Genomic DNA, 18479 nt, shown 5'->3' with positions numbered 1-18479 from the left:
GGTTAATAACTTTGGAACTACTGGGCATATCGAGTTGATCTTGGTACCAATAGATCAGAAATTAGCTGAGCTTACTGATAGGGACAAAAGTTTTTCGGAAAAGTAAGCGTGAAAATTTGTTGAGATTGTTTTTAGCAAATTCACCAATTAGGAAGGGTAGACCCTTCACGTTTTATAAATTTCTTTTAGAAAAGCCCTTATACCCCTACTAAAAGGTGATAGCGGTTGAGTAAAGTAACTTTAGACTGTTTTAGACGAAAAGGGAAGGCTAAAGGCACAGCAAAACCTTAATCGAGCCGAAGTTAGGCGAGCGATAAGACCCTTCACCGTTAGTGTGAATTGTCAAATAAGAGGCTTAACTTCAATCCGGAAGGGTCTAGGAAAGTAGCACATACCCTTCCTAGTTAATTGAAAGAGCAAATTTTCATCGGAGAACGTATCCGGAGGGGTATAGGTTGAAAGAAGGTAAACTCCGAAAAGCTACTTTTACAAAACCGGAGGGCTCCCAATCCGGAGGGGTCAAAACTTTTTCAAGTTAGGAGGGGTCCGAATCCGGAGGGGTCTTATAGTTGCTAATTCGGAGGGGTCCAAATCCGGAGGGGTCTTGTGTTAACTAACTCGGAGGGGTCCCAATCTGGAAGGGTCTAGATTTTGTTAGTCCGGAAGGGTCCTATTTGTGCCAATCCGGAGGGGTATTATTTTATAACATCATATTGTGCTAGTTTTCGAATCTCACGACCGATAATCGGCATGTGTGAATAAATTTTATACAAACTGTACTCTGATAACATACAGGGATTTGTGGTCACTATTTAATAGAATCTTGTGAAATTTTTTGTGTTGTGTCATTATTATTGTTAATAAAACTATAAGGTCACTAGCAATCGAGTTAAGTGTATAGGCATTAGGAAGTGACATATAGAGAATGAGTCTAGACAAGTCAAGGATACCAAAACGAGGTAATAGCTCTAGGAAATTCATACCTGAAAAACAAAGAAAAACGATGACCGATCCTTTTGTGGATTGGATCAAGCGATCCCGGTCCGACAAAGGGGAGACGGTTTCAGGCAGAATGGTTGAAACGAGAAGTCAGAAGACCTCAGAAGAGCGTAAAGAACTTTTAGAAGTGGAGGTCAATACGGACCATACCATGAACGACAACCAGGAAGAAAATGGACTGGAAGGGAGAGGCAGAAGGCTGGCGAGTGAATCTACTCCGGTAGAACAAGGCCATGATTTTGCCACTTCCACCGGGACGCTGGATCGAGAAGAGATGTCGGAACTGTCCGAAATCTCAACTGAAGTAGCGGCAACGAGAAGATCTCCGACAGACAACACTATGATGGCTGGCGGAACTGGGAAAAAAACAACGTCATCATCGTTCTCCGAAAGAATGAAGAACACCTTCGGAAACATCTTTCCATTCACCATGGGAGGAGGCGCAGGGAACGAAGTTGAATCCCAGGAGGAAGAGGATGAAGAGGAGCAAGGGGACTTTGGATCGCAGGTCAGCATGAATAGTTCGATCCAGGAGAACGAGGCATACGTCGGAAGAGAGACTGGAACCATGGACAAATTTGGTGTAGTGACAACGATAAGCAAAGAGGCAAACACACCGGGCCAGTCAAAAGACTTCGCGATTATGACAAGTTCAGAGCCAAAGACTGGAGAGAGTAGAACCAGAGGGCTAGGCAACGCGTTAGCGGATCCTGAAATAGATAATGAGAAGACGTCGAGACAGAGAGTCAAGGCCCGGATCTCGACCAGCACGAAGCTACCTGGGACCGACAGGGTTACACCGCCACTAGTAACGCCACTCGTGGAAAACGGGGCAGCACTAGAAGAAGCCTTAAACAACATAGTGGACAGTTTAGGAGAACAAAATGAACAGATGTCAATAAGGATGAGTGAACTAGAAAGAGCAGTTCACATTGAAAGAGAAAGTCTGCGGGAAGAAATAAACCGCAATAGACAAGAAGTTGGCAGGAGCGAAAAACGCTTGAAAGAAAGAACGGACGAACATATGGGAAGGAACTTGTCGCGAATGACAAGAGAGGCGGAACAGCGAGAGTTACGCTTGAGAGACGACATGGAGAAGTTAAGAATTCAGCAAGAGCAGTCTCTTGGGACTCTTGACACAAAGATAGACGCGATGATGGAGAGGCGAACTCAGGCTATCATGGATAGGTTGGACGGGCTACTAAGCAACAAGAGTGGACCAAAAGAAGGAGAACCGAACTCGGGAGGTCCCAGCAGGGAACCGAGGGTGAACTTCAATGAACATCAAAAGAGGAAGACGTATGGATCCACTAGAGGAAGGGGCAGTTCATCAGGCTATGCCACAAGGGGTAATGGAGCATGGGGCCCGAACAGTAGAGCAAGTTCAACGGGGAACAGACAGACCTCTAACGAACGACCAAGGCAAGGCACACATGCGACTGGGAGAAGTGATTCCGGCAACAGGGGGCATGCAAGCCCGAGGAGGAGTCATGTGGGCCAAGCGGGAAACACTCACGGTGATTCGGATTGCAGGGATGCACCGCATACAGAGCCTTTGACGAGGTGTGAGGACACTCAGGCGGGACACTCAAGGGATGCTACGGCAATGGCCACAGCATTTGAACCCCTAAACAGGTCTTTGGAGACATTCCTGACAGGGTTATCCAGAACCAATGAACGCAGTGAGAAGTCCAGAAGAGTCTTTAAGAAACCAAGATGCTACAAAGACGAATCTGATGGCTGTATTGATACCTGGATAGAGGTAATGAAGCTGCATTTCGAGGAAGAGGACTTGTCGGAGAGACAGGAATGCAGCGCGCTCACCAACAACTTAGAAGGGACAGCCCTGAACTGTGTAATGGCCAAGAAGCAATATCATTGTGACACTGCTGAGAAAATCTTCAAAATCTTGTTAACCCGTTTCGGATCAGGGGTGCAGGGGCACCAGGCGATGATGCGCTTCGAGAAACGGAAGCAACGAGAAGATGAAACGATAGACAAATTTCTCGATGATATGGAAATGCTGAGAAGACGCAGCCAACCAGATGAGTCAAACCGAAGGATGAACCTGGCCGTAGCCTCAAAATTCATCGATGGTGTGAAGAATGATGAACTTCGCACGATGCTAGCAACGCATTACACACCACTATCAACCAATGCGCCAACACCGGAGGAGTTGAGGCTCAAGTCAAAAGAGTATCTTTTGTTGAAACCTCCTTCGAGATCTGGATATTACAAGAACAATTATGGCAATTTTAACAACGGACCAGCAAACCAAGGGAACAATTGGTACAAACCGAGGGATGACATGGACAAGAGACGCTCTTGTGCTAATTGCAGTTCAACGGACCATCATGTGTCAGCATGCCCAGCTTACAAACAAGGCATGAAAGCAATAGGCTTTAGCCTCGAGGACGAAGATGCGTCGGAATTGGACCATGAGGATTTCATGAGAGGAGTAATTGCAAAATTCGGCCCGAGGTGTTTCTTTTGCAACTTGGAAGGTCATTTTAAATCAGATTGTCCGCAATTCTGGGATGCAGTGGCAGACATTAAGCATCCAAGACATGAAGAAGCTTTGTCAGGAGTGAAAGCCAGCAAGGCTCGACTTTTGAGTGAAGCGGAGGCACGCAGAAAGGATAAACCTCAAGAGCTGGCGGCAAAGAAAATGCAAGCGGTAACAGAGGAGACACGTGAGCCGGAACCAGCAACTGCGGCTGATGACTTCAAGATCGATTATAAGGCAGCCGAAAGGGATGCTCTAAATAGAGTACAACAGGAATTGGTGACGAAAGAGATCGAACAAAAAGTGAAACTTGAACTGGAAAATGAGAAGCTTCAGGAGCAACTGAATACCTTCGAAGCAACGGAGTTTGAAGAAACGAAAGCACCAAGCAGTTTAAACATGAAACTTAAAGTGATCTCCGGTAAGAGGTTCGGCATGGTGCCGCAAGGAAACAAGATACACTCGATAATCTCAGTGGCTGGACACCAGGTAATAAGAAATCTGAGTGAACCATCCGAGTTCACTTTGATGCATTTGGACACATATGCAGATTATCTGAGGCAGGTGGAGCCACGCACCGAGTCGAGATGTGTGCGAGCACTAATAAGGACGGGTGGCCCTCGCATGAAGAAACTTCATGGACGCTACCTGGAGGTCTATGGGCCGTATCAAATAATGCTGAACGTGGAAGGAATCAGTATCTACACCAGGACTTATGTAACAACAGATGATGACCAAATGGGGCAGATCTATTTGGGTGAGGAGGAACTCAAAGTCCGCAGGATAGGCCATGACGCCATGATGGAACAAGACGCGGTACACATTGGGTACGAAGCAGATGTGACCGCACATCTGCTCGACACCAACGGAAAGAAAATCGTAGTCACAGGGCTTCTGGACACAGGAGTGGTAGTGAGTGTGATGCCGATAAAAACTTGGGAAAGAATGGGCTTCACGCGGGAAGATCTAATTCCAACGAATCTCCGACTGGCCGCAGCCAATCGAGGAGCTATCTACGTAGCCGGAAGAACACCAATAACGGTCCTCCACATGGGAGGACGGGATCTTTGGATGAGCTTCCTGGTGGTAGAGAATCTGGACGACGCCGACCAATTCATCTTGGGCAGAGATTTTGCCAGGAATTTTGACGTGATGATTGACTTGAACAACGGTCTGATACGGATTAGGAACCCGGACCGAAAGTATGTTAAGAAACCAATTAATAGGATAATAACAGACGAAAACAAGGTACCAATTTTTTTGGATAGAAAAGTAAAACTACAACCAGGACAAGCTGTGGTAGCAATTTTTAGAAAGAGAAATTTGAATTCGTTAAGTGATAGTAAACAGGTTTGCTTAGTACCGAATCCAAATAGTCAGAGTTCGGTGATTTTAGGCCGGAGCTTCTCGGTAACGCGAAACGGACTGTGTGTCAGTGTGTTGGTGAACACACTGGACACCAGGGTTTCAATCCAGCGTGGAAAGAAGCTTGGCTACGCTTTGCCGATGAGGACCGACTATGAGGAGACACAAAACTCGAAGAAATATAGTGTGAAAGACTGTCCTTATCATGCCAATAAAGATAAAATTTTAAAGAGGATTAATGAATTAAAATCTATTCATAAATTGTTTTCAATGAAATCCGAAACGGACGACGGCTTATCAAGCTGCTCGAATTTTCCGGAACGCCCCTCGTCATATGAACTAGAATCTGACAAACCGATTTTGCCAGAGATAGAACATTTAAAAGGGAAAATAGGTGAGGGAGATTTCGAAAAATTGCGGGACCTCCTAAATCGGAACGCAGATGTATTTTCAAAACATAAGGCGGATATCGGTTGCTGTAATTTCGTCGAACACGAAATCGAACTAGAAGAGGGCGCCGTTCCCCATAGAGAAGGCGCAAGACGAATGACGCCACACAAATCGGAAGCGTGCCGAGCGGAAATAGAAAAGTTGCTTGAATACGACATGATAGAACCCTCGAAATCGCCATGGGCTTGCGGGGTAGTAATGGCGAAAAAGAAAGGGGGCAGCTTAGATTTTGATGCGACTTTCGTTATTTGAACGCGGTAACGATAAAAGATGCGTACCCGATACCGCGAATAGACGAGAGCCTATCTAAACTTGGTGATGCCAAGTTCTTCACCACATTGGACTTAGGTTCTGCCTTCTGGCAGGTCCCTCTGCGAAAGAAGGACAGAGAGAAAACCGGATTCGCGTGCGAATTGGGATTGTACCAGGGGAAGAGGATGCCCTTCGGCTTGTGCAATGCAACGGCCACTTTTCAAAGACTGATGGCTCAGGCTTTGACGAAAGTGACCAAGAAGTACGGGAATCTCGTGATGTGTTACGTGGATGACGTAGTCATAGCGACACCGACCCTGGAAGACCACATTGATAGGCTCGATGAGGTCTTTGGATGCATGAAAAGAGCAGGATTAAAGTGCAAACCGTCGAAATGTGAAATCCTTAGGGATTCGATAAAGTACCCCGGAAGAATGGTGGATAGGCATGGTGTGAGGCCGGACCCGGAAGCAGTGGAAGCAGTGTTGACATGGATGGCCCCCAGGACGGACACACAGCTCCTGAGCTTCCTAGGGTTTGCCAATTACTACCGAGAATTCATAAAAGGATATGCGGACAAGGTGTATCCGATGCAGAAGCTGATGCGCAACAAAGGGAAAAAGTTCGAATGGAACGATGAGGCACAGGTTGCTTTCGAGAACATAAAGCGGGAACTGTGCGAAGCGCCAGTGCTGGGCATGCCTACAGAAAAGGGCATGTATACTCTCGACACAGACGCATCGGTGGTGGCCATCTCAGGAATCTTGCATCAAGAGCAAGAATGGAACGGAAGAACAGTTCTCCGTCCCATTGCATACGGCAGCAAGGTCTTGAGTGACACAGAGATGAAATATGGCGCACCAAAGGCAGAAATGTTTGCAGTAGTCACCTTCGTGGAAAAGTACCGTGCATACTTGGGGAGCGCTCCCTTCAAGTTACGCGTGGACAACAGAGCGTTATCCTGGTTGAAAACCTACTCGATGGATCAGAGTTATATTGGTAGATGGATAGTAAGATTGGATGGCTACCATATGATAATCGAACATAGGATGCGTGATAAACACCAGAATGCTGACAGCCTCAGCAAGAAAACTGAGTTCTATGAAAGATTGGAGCAGAAGCAGGCCAATCAGGCGGAAATAAAGGAGGGATTCTCGTTTCTGGACAAAGAAACTTATGAAGCGCTTCCCTTAACGAGATGGTTGGATAAGTCTGGACATCCAATTCCAGGGCACCCTGAGTTACCTGTAGAGAAAGCAGCCGAGATAAAGATCCTATCCAAGGAGGACCCGGTCCCCTTGGATCTGTTGCTGCGCTCGAACCTGGTCCAGCAAGAACTCTCTCGCATGAACATAAACAGCCTCTCATTATTGGATAAAACGGTGCAAGTCACACCGCAAGTGATGCGGATGCTGGGTGGATTGTTAGAAAGAGAAGTGACCAGAGATGACCCCGAGTGGACAGCAGCAGTGGCATCGCTAACAGTCAGTGAGAAGGTGAAGATCATGCCGTCCAGACGACAGCACGAAGAGAACGAGAGGGATTGTAGGACAATAGTTCAGCAACTAGTATCCTCAATACCCCAAGAGATTTTAACCAGTACTTCTTACGGACAAAAAGAACAGGGGAGCAGCAAGCGAAAGAAAACCGTCACCTTTGTGGACCGGGATAAAGAGGGTGAAGAGGTAGAACAAAATCTGCTGCAAGACTATTTGTCCGGGGAGAAGGATAATGAGAAGAACCAGCGATCACAAGATCAACACCCGGGACAAGAAAATTTGTCCGGGGAGTCTGAGATAAACGAGAAAATTCCTGATGAGAAACAGGACCTAGAGAACAAGGTTTTGTCCTGGGAGTTCAGATGGATGCAAAGAAAGCACAGACAGGATCTGGAGGAGCGTGCAGTCTCCAGCACAACCTCTTCGACGGAGGATAATTCAGGAAGCTCAGGAATGGACACCTATTCAGACAGGAATTCGAGCTCGGGATCAGAACTGTCAGAACTAGCGATACACACGCTACTAGTGGAAACTCGGGCAAGGAACCTGGACAGAGAGGTGTACCAGGATCCTGACAGCGATCGCTACCTTATACCAAGCGAAAGAGTCTTTGACAACGCAGCGGATGACTTGGAGACAATAGCGGTATCGAAACGCTCGATAAGCCTGTTGCCGCAGAAGGAGGTAGTCAGGACTGATCTTCTGCCGTTTGAACAAGAAACACAACCGTTGGCGAAGATTTGGTGCGTTAAGATGGAAGAAGACACACATCAGCCCAAGGAGCTGAATAGTCAGATGAGGGTCATGAAGACGTACTTGATGGCGAGATACAGACTCTCGGACCTTCTAAGAGCGCAGAGAAATGATCGCATGACAAGCAACCTGAAAGGGTGGATCGAGAATGGTTCTCCGGATAAAGGGGACCTCGAGGAAGATAGTTATCGCATCCTGAGACAATACTTCATGCAGAAGGAAGGGAGGTTATATTTGAACAAGGACGGGATTGTGGCTTGCAAAAGAAGGGAGGAAGACAGAGTCCTATACAAGTATAACGCGAAGGTGTTACCGCAACTCTATCTGACAGAACTTTTATTCAGGTCACATGATCAAATGGGCCATCAGGGGATCGACAAAGTATATCAGAGGATCCTGAAGCGCTTTGAGTGGCCTGGGATGAAAAAGGCATGCGAGAAATGGGTAACAGCATGTCTGTCATGCCAACAGGTCAAGGATCCAAGGAAGTTGCGATTTCCTTTACAATCAATCGAGTCGTCTGAATTCAACGAGGTGGTGCAAATAGATCACCAAAAGATATGCATGACAGACAATGGTTACAATCAGGTGCTGGTCATGATAGATCATTTTACGAAGTATGCAGAGGCCGTGCCCTGCATAACTGCCTCGGCGGAAGAGACATGCGACCACCTGATCAATACGTGGATAGCAAGACATGGTTGTCCGATGACGTTTCAATCGGATAATGGAACGGCTTTCGTAGGAGAGCTTACGAAAGAGCTTATGAGACGCTCACAGGTCGCTCAGGCTCACTCCACGACATACCACCCTCAGACGAATGGCTTAGTGGAAAGACAAAACAGGACGTTAGTGTCGATGCTAAGAGTATATTGTTCCAGGTATATGACCGATTGGGACAGATATCTTCCACAGGTGATGGGAGCATATAATAGCACGCAACACTCCACCACTGGAATCAGTCCACACATGTATGCTAACTGGACACGAAAAGTCTTTACCCTTAACCTTCTTCTACCCAGAATATGAGGGAAAGAAAACGTCCCCACAGGTCTACGTGAGGGATGTGATCAAACGCCAACAGGAGCTGAACGATTTGTGTAGACGAAACACTCAGCAGGCACAGGCAAGGCAGAGGAAAAAATTCGACAAGAAAGCAGCTGGTGCAAAGGCTTACTCGGTGGGAGACTACGTATGGGTATTTCAGAACGTTATACCACCGAAAGGGACAAAGAAGCTCCTAAAAAAGTGGAGGGGACCCTTCATGATTACAGAGGTGCACCAGGACGGACGCTTTTATAGACTGAGTACTGGCCGAGCCGCCCACTACGAGAACATCAAGCCACACAATCCATCGACAGAATACTGGTGTATACCTGCAGACATGGAAGAAGGGGATTATCTAATGATGAATCCTGCTTGTGAGGTCAATGAAAAAGGCACCAGGGAGAAGAACGATGGAAACGAAGTCGTAGAGGAAGGTACGGATACACCGCTGGACCTGGATCCAAACGAACAGATCGAAGCGGACGATGAAACCTTACCCTACGCAGAGGAAGATTGGCAGGATCCCGAACAGATAGAGGTTCCCAAGAACTTGGAACCGGATCTTCCGTTCACCATACAGACTCGTCAGAAAGACGGGATGAGACCAAGAAAGAAATACAATCCTTACGGTGACGACTTTGTAGTGGATAGGATAGATCTAAAGAAGATAGTGGAGGAAGTAGTGGGTCTAGAGGAAATAACTGTGTCACAAGACATTGACATAGTCGATGATCACGACGATGAGTGGGTTGACGACTGGTCGAAACCCGAGGTAGAATTCGACGACGAGCAACAGCAGTCATATGAACAAGGCTTGACGAACCTGCGTGTCTTAGAGTGGCTGAATGAAACGACCTCGGATCCAGAGGAGACCAGCGTCACGATTCAAGACGTAGATCGTGAAAGCATGAAATACATCAAGACCGAACGAGATGATCCTTCCTGGGCTGCCCAGGAAGGACGACTACTCATTCCAGCTTCTAATCTCGACTTGATACCCGGTATGCGATCGAAGGGGACGTCGATGGATATTTTTGTCCGGGGAGTGGGGGTAGGACTTACCCACACTGAAAACTTGATAATAAAAAAATTAAGAATAGCAAGAGAAACAGGAGACTTAGAAGCAGAAACAGGCGAAGAACCTAAGAAACCTGACATAGGCAGGGTAGTTGAGTCATATTTTAACTTACCAAATGAATATTCAAGTAACATAATACTAACAGACAGTGATTTCATACTCACAAACAGAACATGTGCGATAGCAATCACCGCAGACATGAGTTTTAGGACAGCGTTAGCGGCAGATTTTAAGAGAGAATACAAAAACGTGGAATTCCTTTGGAAGCAAAGACCAGGGTCAGGGGGCGTAGCAGCCTTACCTCCGGCGGCGTCGCAGATACCGGGAAAATACTTGTGCTTCTTGGTAATGAGGGCGACGGAGAAGCAGCACGTGGACCCAGAGAACCTAGTCTTGTCCTTGACGAGGCTGAGGGACTTCCTTGTCGAAATGGACGTGAAGGAGCTCTCGCTTCCAAAGTACGATCCAAACAGAGGAAGACTGCATCCTCGAGAATTGTACGCGCTTGTACACGTGATATTCTCTGATACGAATATACAAGTATACCTACACAAGAAATATTACTTAAGTATAGGCTGAGTGATGTCCGAGAGGGTGTTAGGCCAAAGACTAAGTTGTATGTAATATGTGATATGTGTGTTATGTTATGTTATGTTATGTGTTAGGTTATTAAGATCATGGGTAAGTAGGGGTTAGTGACCATGAACAACTAAATGACGATCTTGGGAATAGATCCAAAGTTTGGACTGTCCAATCTTAGGTCGAATTCCAAAATTTTAGAAACCAACTGATTTTAATAAGTTTTAGGATAAATATCTTTTTATCTGAACTGTTTTTAAGCAAATTTTAACGATATATGTTAAGGTGAAACAGACAAGTGTGATATTTGTGACTTCTTTTCTAGATCCTGATTGATCATTTAATAACTCACTTGAGTCAAATATCGAATCGAATCAAATCAAACTTGAAAGAATAGAATGGACAACTTCAACTTGGATGAATTGATGGACCTGGCAGAGGCATATGTAGGACCGATGATAGATGCGATCTATCGTCGGCTGATCGATCGAGACTTCGCTCTGGAGGACCCAGAGGTAGTCATGTTGCTGACCGCCCTGATCAACATCTTGGGGCACGACAACCGTGGGGACCGCCCCACGGAAGTCCTGTTGATGGCAGCATATGGAGAAAGAGGAGTACTAGACCGCCCGAACAAGAGAGTGATGAGGTGGAGAAACGGGGCTCTCTCAGGGAGTGACTTGGCGAATGAGCCTCGATTGGGAATTTCTAGGACTTACCAACCAGGTGAGATGCCAATGCCCTCCAAGCCCAAACCTGGGCTGACGGGAATGCATCGGGAGATGAACAGCGAGGCGACCTCGTCTGGTTCACCACTGAGAGCAGCTGTGCCACCAAAAAGGGCGAAAGTAGCACAGAAGGTTCAGACGAACCAAACCATGCAAGATCTGGACGAGATGAACGATGAGCTGAAAAGTACAAAGAAGGAGCTGGACGAGATGACCAGAAGCATGCTCCAGATGGAGGAAGATCGGGACATGTGGAGAAAGTTGTTTGAAGACTGCAACAAAAAGCAGGGTCAAGAGATTGAGCGCTTGAGGCAGGACTACAAAGAGCGATCGGAGCAGGTGGCGTTGACAACGGCCGTGGAGAAAGTGATACCTGCAAGGGATATTCCTCGTGGGCAGTCCCCGATGGAGCTCTTGACGCCTCGAGAAATGAGTCAAACAACGGAGACAAGGCTCCCAGCAGAGACAAATCGAGTAACGATCCCGGATCCTAGCGACACCTTGGGTGATCCCGTCGTAGAACAGACAGTGAGGAAACTGATAGAGACAGCTGGACGACTGGTCGCTAACAAGAATGCGCCAGGTTCCGGGGTGACTGCACCCTATGGAACGATTGACGATACGGGCAGAGTACGACTCTCCCAGACTCTGATCAGACAGGGGATAAGTGACGTGACACCACTCATGGGGAGCTCGAGAATCCCAGAGAGGAAAGTGCGGAAGATGCCAGCGAAGAAAGTGTCTCGCATAATAGACGTGCAAAAGAATAATCAATTGAAATACAATTTCACGGGAGTTCCGGAGACAGATCCGAGGGCCTGCTTCAATCGAGCTACTTGGAGCCCGGCTGTAAACCTGCAGCAACCACCGCTCGGGACCTCTCATCTGATATTGGGAGACAGCTTAGTCAGAGTGCTGTCGAATTTGAAGTCCTCGTGGGTCACCACGGTGATGGCCTTTGGAGGCGCGACGATAGCCCAATTATATCGGATGGTGGAACTGATGAATCCAGGGAGGATTACCAGTGTGATGATCTTAGTTGGGACGAATGACATCTCCAGAGTATCAGATGAGCAGGAAGCACTATGGGAGTCAATGATGGTGTGTTTGTTTACGACCCTCTGGCAGAAATTCAGTTGCGCGGTACTGACCGTTTGCACTGTGCCAATGAATACGAGAAGCCTTACAGCATCAGGAAGAAGGCACAACGAGGGAGTCGTCAGGTGGAACAACATCTTGAGGAACCTAGCAAGTCGAAACGCCGGAAGAATGATCCTCATGGATATCGAACATGAGTTGAGAGCCATGGATCAGGCCAGACTGACCACGGACGGCATCCACTTCGACAGTATCGAACGACAAGCTTGGTTGAATCGAGTCTTCCAAGAGCGGTTGGACGAGCTGGAAGCAGAACTCTTTGACACAGGAGTGCTGAAGGAAGAAGGAACAGTGAGTGATGCGGTGATTACCACCTTTGTGCCTCCTAGCCTGGAAACACGCTTGGGTACGGTCCCGGCCGTCACGAACTACAAGCAACAAAGCTCCAGCGAACCAGGTCAAAGAACAGACGTACAGGATCGATTGGGAGAAGCACCGATGAGGAGGACCATTCATCCTAGGAGAAGAATAGGACCTGTCAACCCAATCGAAGAGACAGCAGGCACATCTAGATTGGACACTAGATCGGAGACGACAAGTACCAGTCGAGAGGAGAGACCGAGCAGAGGCTCATTGATGTGGTCGAGACCCATACCGTCTCCCTGGCATATATACAAAGACGAACTAATGAAGCTGGATCTTCAGAGAGTAAGCTTCATCGAAGATGCAAGGAGGATGCTGAATGGAGCAATGCTATCCCTCAGCAGATTGTACTCGATAACCGGCGTAGACTGGTTGATAGCCGCTAGCATAAATTTCAGCTCCACGACGGCCTTGAGATTTGCTGACTTGGACGGACTGCCCTCTAACAACAAGATGTTTCCAGTGAATGCGAGACCGTTGCAAGATGTGAGATTGAACCATGATGAGGGGAATCGTGAAGAGAGACCAGGAAGATTCCTGACGACGAGAGCGCCGATTGGACAACACGTGAAGATATTCAGGCAACTGACGACACCACCTGGTCATGTGAAGGAAAGAGTGTACCCAAAACTAGTGAACCAAGATGGTGATGCCCAGAGATATGGCGGATTGACAGCGATAAAGAAAGATGAGACCATCTTCGCCGCCTATGACAAAGCAGAGATGAGGAAGGCCAAGATTATGGTAGTAGCGAATTCAGAGTTCGTGTACACCTCCAAGTCTTTGTTTTGGCCGGACGTCATAATGTTGGCAGCGGTCGACCTGGACCTACTGCAATCAGTATCTTTGGCTATAGGGGTACAAAGGCAGACGGACATGAACCCAATTACGATTGTGTTTGCTGGCATCAATGACCATCTACACAGTAGAGGTTTTCTTAGCAGACTCAGAGATCCTACAACAGCAGAGAACGCAGTATGGCCAGCGATAAAAGACATCCTTGAGTCGATGGGTGAAGTGGTGGATGCGACAAAGGAGGGGTCATTCAATAAAGTGGCACTGAGAGTAGTATTCGCGTTGTCTCGGGGATATGCACATCTCCCGGATGGACTGAAATTCGTGTATGCGATTGTAGCCTTACTTTTGAAGGAAAATATGACGTGATCATATCAGCCCCGAATCGCATGATAGAAATGGAGAACCTGAGGCCACTTAAGGCTGAACTGCCTGCAGTATGGTCAGATATCTCAATTGCGATGAGAGGATTCAAGGACCATGCGCTACACATGTTAGTGTTGGACGAGGTGCTGGGGTTGGAACTGTCCAATTTCAGTCGACAACTCAAACTGAAGCCGGGAATAGACGATGACCATCGAGTGATTGCGGCAATGTCCAACGACTTGTGGTTCCGAGCAATGGAAGTGGCAGGTGAAGACACAAGAAGGAAAAACTCACTAGAGACGAGAGCTCACTTGGAAGCGATGGTTCTGAGAACCAAGCCGGAAGCCAACCAGTGGCTACACCTGAACCCTAGAGTAGCGGCATTGGGTGCAGATGCTTTTGAGCAAGGCCCCGTGATGATCACAAAGATACATGCCTACTTGTTGAAGGAGGTGAACCTGGTGGAAAATGCCGGAGAAAAGACCGCTGAGTTTGTAAACAGAATGTGTCAGATTACTCTGGAAACCTTCGGGACCCAGGAAGTGAAAGGACAGGAGGGCTTTGAAAGGACAGACAGCATGCTAGAAGGGTTGGGAGCCGGATGGACCGCGTCCTTCTTGGCTAAAGTTTACCCGAAAGTCTCGCACTATTTGATAAAAGAATTCCTCCAAGCAGTAGTGAAAGTATCGATAGTGGAACTAATAGCCTTGTTCGTGACATTCGGAGCGGAGAGCTTCGTGAAAGGACCGGCGATGCAGCTCACCGATGGAATCCAGAACCTGCGGCTAGACGGACTTCTGACATTGATTGCAATTACCCACGGAAACTTGGGAGGACTAATGAAACTGGCACGCTGTCCAGAGCAGATGAAAGAGAGAGTGAGGAACTTGGATATAAAGAGATCCACGGACTCGTGGAACAAGATAAGAGACCTGAGACACACTCTTATCCAGTATCTCTTGCAACAAAATTGCTTTGGAACGGGAGAAGACGAGACGATTGAGAGAGAGGAGGATGTTCGTGACAGTGATCTATGGACCAGCAGTCACATTTGCGTTCCCTGACGTTAAAGTGGAAGCATATAGGAGGTCGGTGCTGCACCTGAACCTCATATCGGCAGTGGACGGTAGTACACTGAACTGGTGTGAGCAGCACACATTGCGGGAGCTCATGAGTGAAGATCTGTTATTTGCGAAAATATCGGAGCCAGAGATGACAGTCATCAATTTTGACGATCACTTCCGTGATCGCATGGGAGAAGTAGAAAGAGGCCACATCGAAGTGTTTCCAAAGCTTTGGAATCTGAGACCCTATGATAAAACGAATGGTGAAATAACCAGAGTGCCTCGTTTCACTGCAGCATATTACAAAGTGGGAGAAGAGACGAAGGACTGGGGCGATTACAAGAAGCTGCCGGAGGCAATCCCTGAATTCCCTATGATAAGAAGGATGTTGCTCGGAGCAGTCTCCGTGGTACAAACTCATAGGTTGAGAGCATTCGAAACCAATGAAAGGAGATTAGGGAATTTCGTGGGAACGATGGATCCATACTTTGTAGGGAGAAATGCCGCCGTTTTACAGTACACACGATTTGCATACACGGATCAAGCAACGAGAAGGCGAATAAGCAACGCCGAGACTCCCAAGCCTGGAAGATTTGACGAGGAATGGAAGGGGTTAGGTTTAGCTCCGATGAAGATGAGAGGCAGGACCGAACTGCCTGAAGCCTCATTGATCCTGACTAGTGTAAAACAGGAGATGAGAGTGGGAGGAATACTGCAGACGAGAACCTTCCTAGCACCCTTCGGCTGCGAAGAAATCAAAGTGGTCCATGGAGAAGAGGAAGATGAATCGGCCGGTACATTGCTCATACCGAGATTCCAGGAAGAAGCCGACCATGACGAACAAGGACCATCGAGCTCGAACAAGGATAAGTCAGAAGGAGATGACGGACAGGGTGGAAGCCGTCAAACCGAAGAACCCATGCAACAAGATCAAGATAGTGGGGAAGACGACAGGGCATCGACAGGAGGAACATCCAGCCTGGATTTCAACATCTTCAGTGATCTTGAGAATAATGCTTGAGAAACGACTGAGCCAGCGGATGAAAGCATCTCGACACTGGAGTCTCCGTCAGCCTTTATGGAAATGAAACGGAATTTGCTGGAGAGCAGCTCTCCTGGCAATTCAAGAAATAACGACCAGAGAATCCTCATGGAATCACCTCGGAGGAGAAGAATAGAAGCCTCAGCCAGAGTACCTTTCTTGGGAACGCTGCCCGAAGAAGAATGGGAAGTACATCACCGAGACCACGAGAGTAGGACGGGATGCAAACTAGACAGAGTGGCGTTTATGGAAGAGGTCTGGACCGTAGTTCAGAGCTATGGGACCCAGTCCATTCTGAAAACGGCTCTCAACCAACCCTTGATGAGAGAAGTACTTGACAAGCTTGATGATTGTGAAGGGAGACTGAGTGAGTTATTGATCGACTCGGCCACTGATGAAAGTGAAGCGAATTCTCCCATCAAGATGATACCACAGGACAATAAAGGAGAGGTGGTGTATCTGTCAAGAACCAGGAGAGGGACGATGCGATCAAAATTGGTGATTGATAAAATCAATGCAATGAAAATGAAGTTAGGCAGCAGAGTGATGCCGAGGAGAGTTGGAAAGACGAAGGTGTGTTCAGAAATATCAATGAAAGCTGGTAATTCAGCGAAAAGGAAACGAGTTGAGGAGGTCATGGATTTGGGGCAAGGGGATTATCAACTGTCTGGCACAGATAAGATGTTAACTGATATAGCGATGGTGCCACCCATTCTCATGGCGGGGATAAAGTCAACAGGTTATAAATCCAAAAGGAGTGACCGCACTCTGACTGGAGCAACCTTAGAAATGGAAATACTCAGCCAATGTGGAGAGAGCACAATAAAAGACTTCAAGCCATCTCCCATGAATCATGGAAAGGGAAGTGTCGCAGGACAACTAACACCAGTGGAATACAACCGACTGACAGTGTCGGAGACTGTGTCGATAGATGAACCCATCGGTGGATACATGGAGATGTTAGAATGCCGAAACTCGGCTAGAGGGTATGTAATGGCCCTGGAAGACGCAAAAGCCATGGAGGGTTATCTGGAAACTATGCTGCAAGGCACCACCCTCAAGCAGAAGGCGTACGGGACTTTGGCGTCGTCAGACATACAGACAGAAACGATGGAGCAGTTGGTGAGCCTTCCATGGAAAGCAGTAGTATTGAGGTATTTCGAAGAAGAAATGAGGACTACGCCAAGAATACATGCTCTCGTGGCAGTACCTTATGTAAGAACAGAGTTACAACTCTGGTTCGCCTGGTGCATGATGGGACTGACTCGCGAAGAATATGACTCAGAAGAAAGAAAGAGATCAAAAGAGGAGAAGGTTTTCCTTATGACGAACCTGAGGGATCTGATAGTCCAGGAGGGAGCAGCAGTAGCGTGTGCGAAGCGGAGAGACGCTCTCTGTTTCATTCGATTCCTGATAGAGCAGATTTCAGTACCTGCACTGAACACCTGTGTTAAAATGTTTAAGGAGGGCGATGAGCGAACGAAAGCCTTATTCTTGCTAGCACTGCTGGATATGCAGCAAAGTAAACCAATGAGGGTGAACATGAAAGAACCCGAAGAATTAGAACCCATGAAAAAGATAGACGAAATCAGGAGATTCTCAAACAAGGAGCTGAGACTCACTAAAGAATCTATGGGAGCATTGCCGAAATCCAGTGAATACTGTGGACCGATCAAGAAGAAATCGTATAGCTACGTATCCGGGATCATAGGGATAGCGTACAATCCTTTCCTGAGTGAAGACATACGCGATTGCTTCTTTGATTATGAGCAGGCGGTGTTGCTAAGATTCTGGACGTCCAGAATTGTAACGATTAAAAGCGTTAACAATCCACAGGCCAAATTGGGACTGGTCTTGGAAGAAGAGGTGACTGCACCTTCAGTACCAAAATCCGACAAAAGAGTGGAGTTTGGGTTGGGATTCTCAGATGAATTACTGAGAACGAGCTTGATGGCAGTGTGGGAATTGATGAGGCCATCATGGTGTCCTAGTCCCAACGCTGACTCAATATTACGGGCGACACAAGACGTACAGAGGGAACTGAATGCAGACTGTAACCTGAGTGACCTCAACATCATATATGATGTGATGATAACGGCCTCTAAGAGCAACGGAGAAGATAAAGTGGAGTTGCCTGGCTGGGGACCAGAAGACTGGGTCAAACCTGGTAGCTGTCTGGCGGAAGTCTGTGGACTGGAGGGTCACGTTTGTGGAGGTCTGGACTGTGTGAAGACCCTGGAAAAACAACACAAGCAATTGACGGTATTGTTTGGGAACGTAGTGATGAAAGCAAGAACCAAAACGGAACTGATAGCAGATTGCCATGGAGGAACCGATGTGAATCTAGTGACTGCACTAGGATTCTACAGCATGTTTGGTTCTTTAGAGTCACTATTGAATCTAGAACAGAAACATGAGATGGTCACAGCCATCAG

The 18479-nt window shown here is 47.3% G+C and overlaps 3 protein-coding genes across 4 annotated transcripts in view; 2 read left to right on the top strand and 1 right to left on the bottom strand.

Moving 5' to 3' along the window:
* The window catches only part of LOC134842747 (ATPase MORC2A-like), a 40819-nt gene extending 30072 nt beyond the window's left edge, over positions 1 to 10747 (bottom strand). For both annotated transcript variants that reach the window (XM_063859226.1, XM_063859227.1), the window contains exon 1: positions 10742 to 10747. The gene's annotated coding sequence lies outside the window, so the exon portion shown is untranslated. The remainder of the gene's footprint in view (positions 1 to 10741) is intronic.
* LOC134842748 (gamma-taxilin-like) overlaps positions 1 to 18479 on the top strand; it is a 206682-nt gene that overhangs the window by 117554 nt on the left and 70649 nt on the right. The window lies entirely within an intron of this gene.
* LOC134842750 (transformer-2 protein homolog beta-like) overlaps positions 1 to 18479 on the top strand; it is an 89512-nt gene that overhangs the window by 14536 nt on the left and 56497 nt on the right. The gene's annotated exons all lie outside the window — the stretch shown is intronic.

The sequence above is a fragment of the Symsagittifera roscoffensis genome, chromosome 3 (genome assembly GCF_963678635.1).
Source record: "Symsagittifera roscoffensis chromosome 3, txSymRosc1.1, whole genome shotgun sequence".
Classification (NCBI taxonomy): Eukaryota; Metazoa; Xenacoelomorpha; order Acoela; family Convolutidae; genus Symsagittifera; species Symsagittifera roscoffensis.
This window is presented reverse-complemented; position numbering and strand designations above follow the sequence as displayed.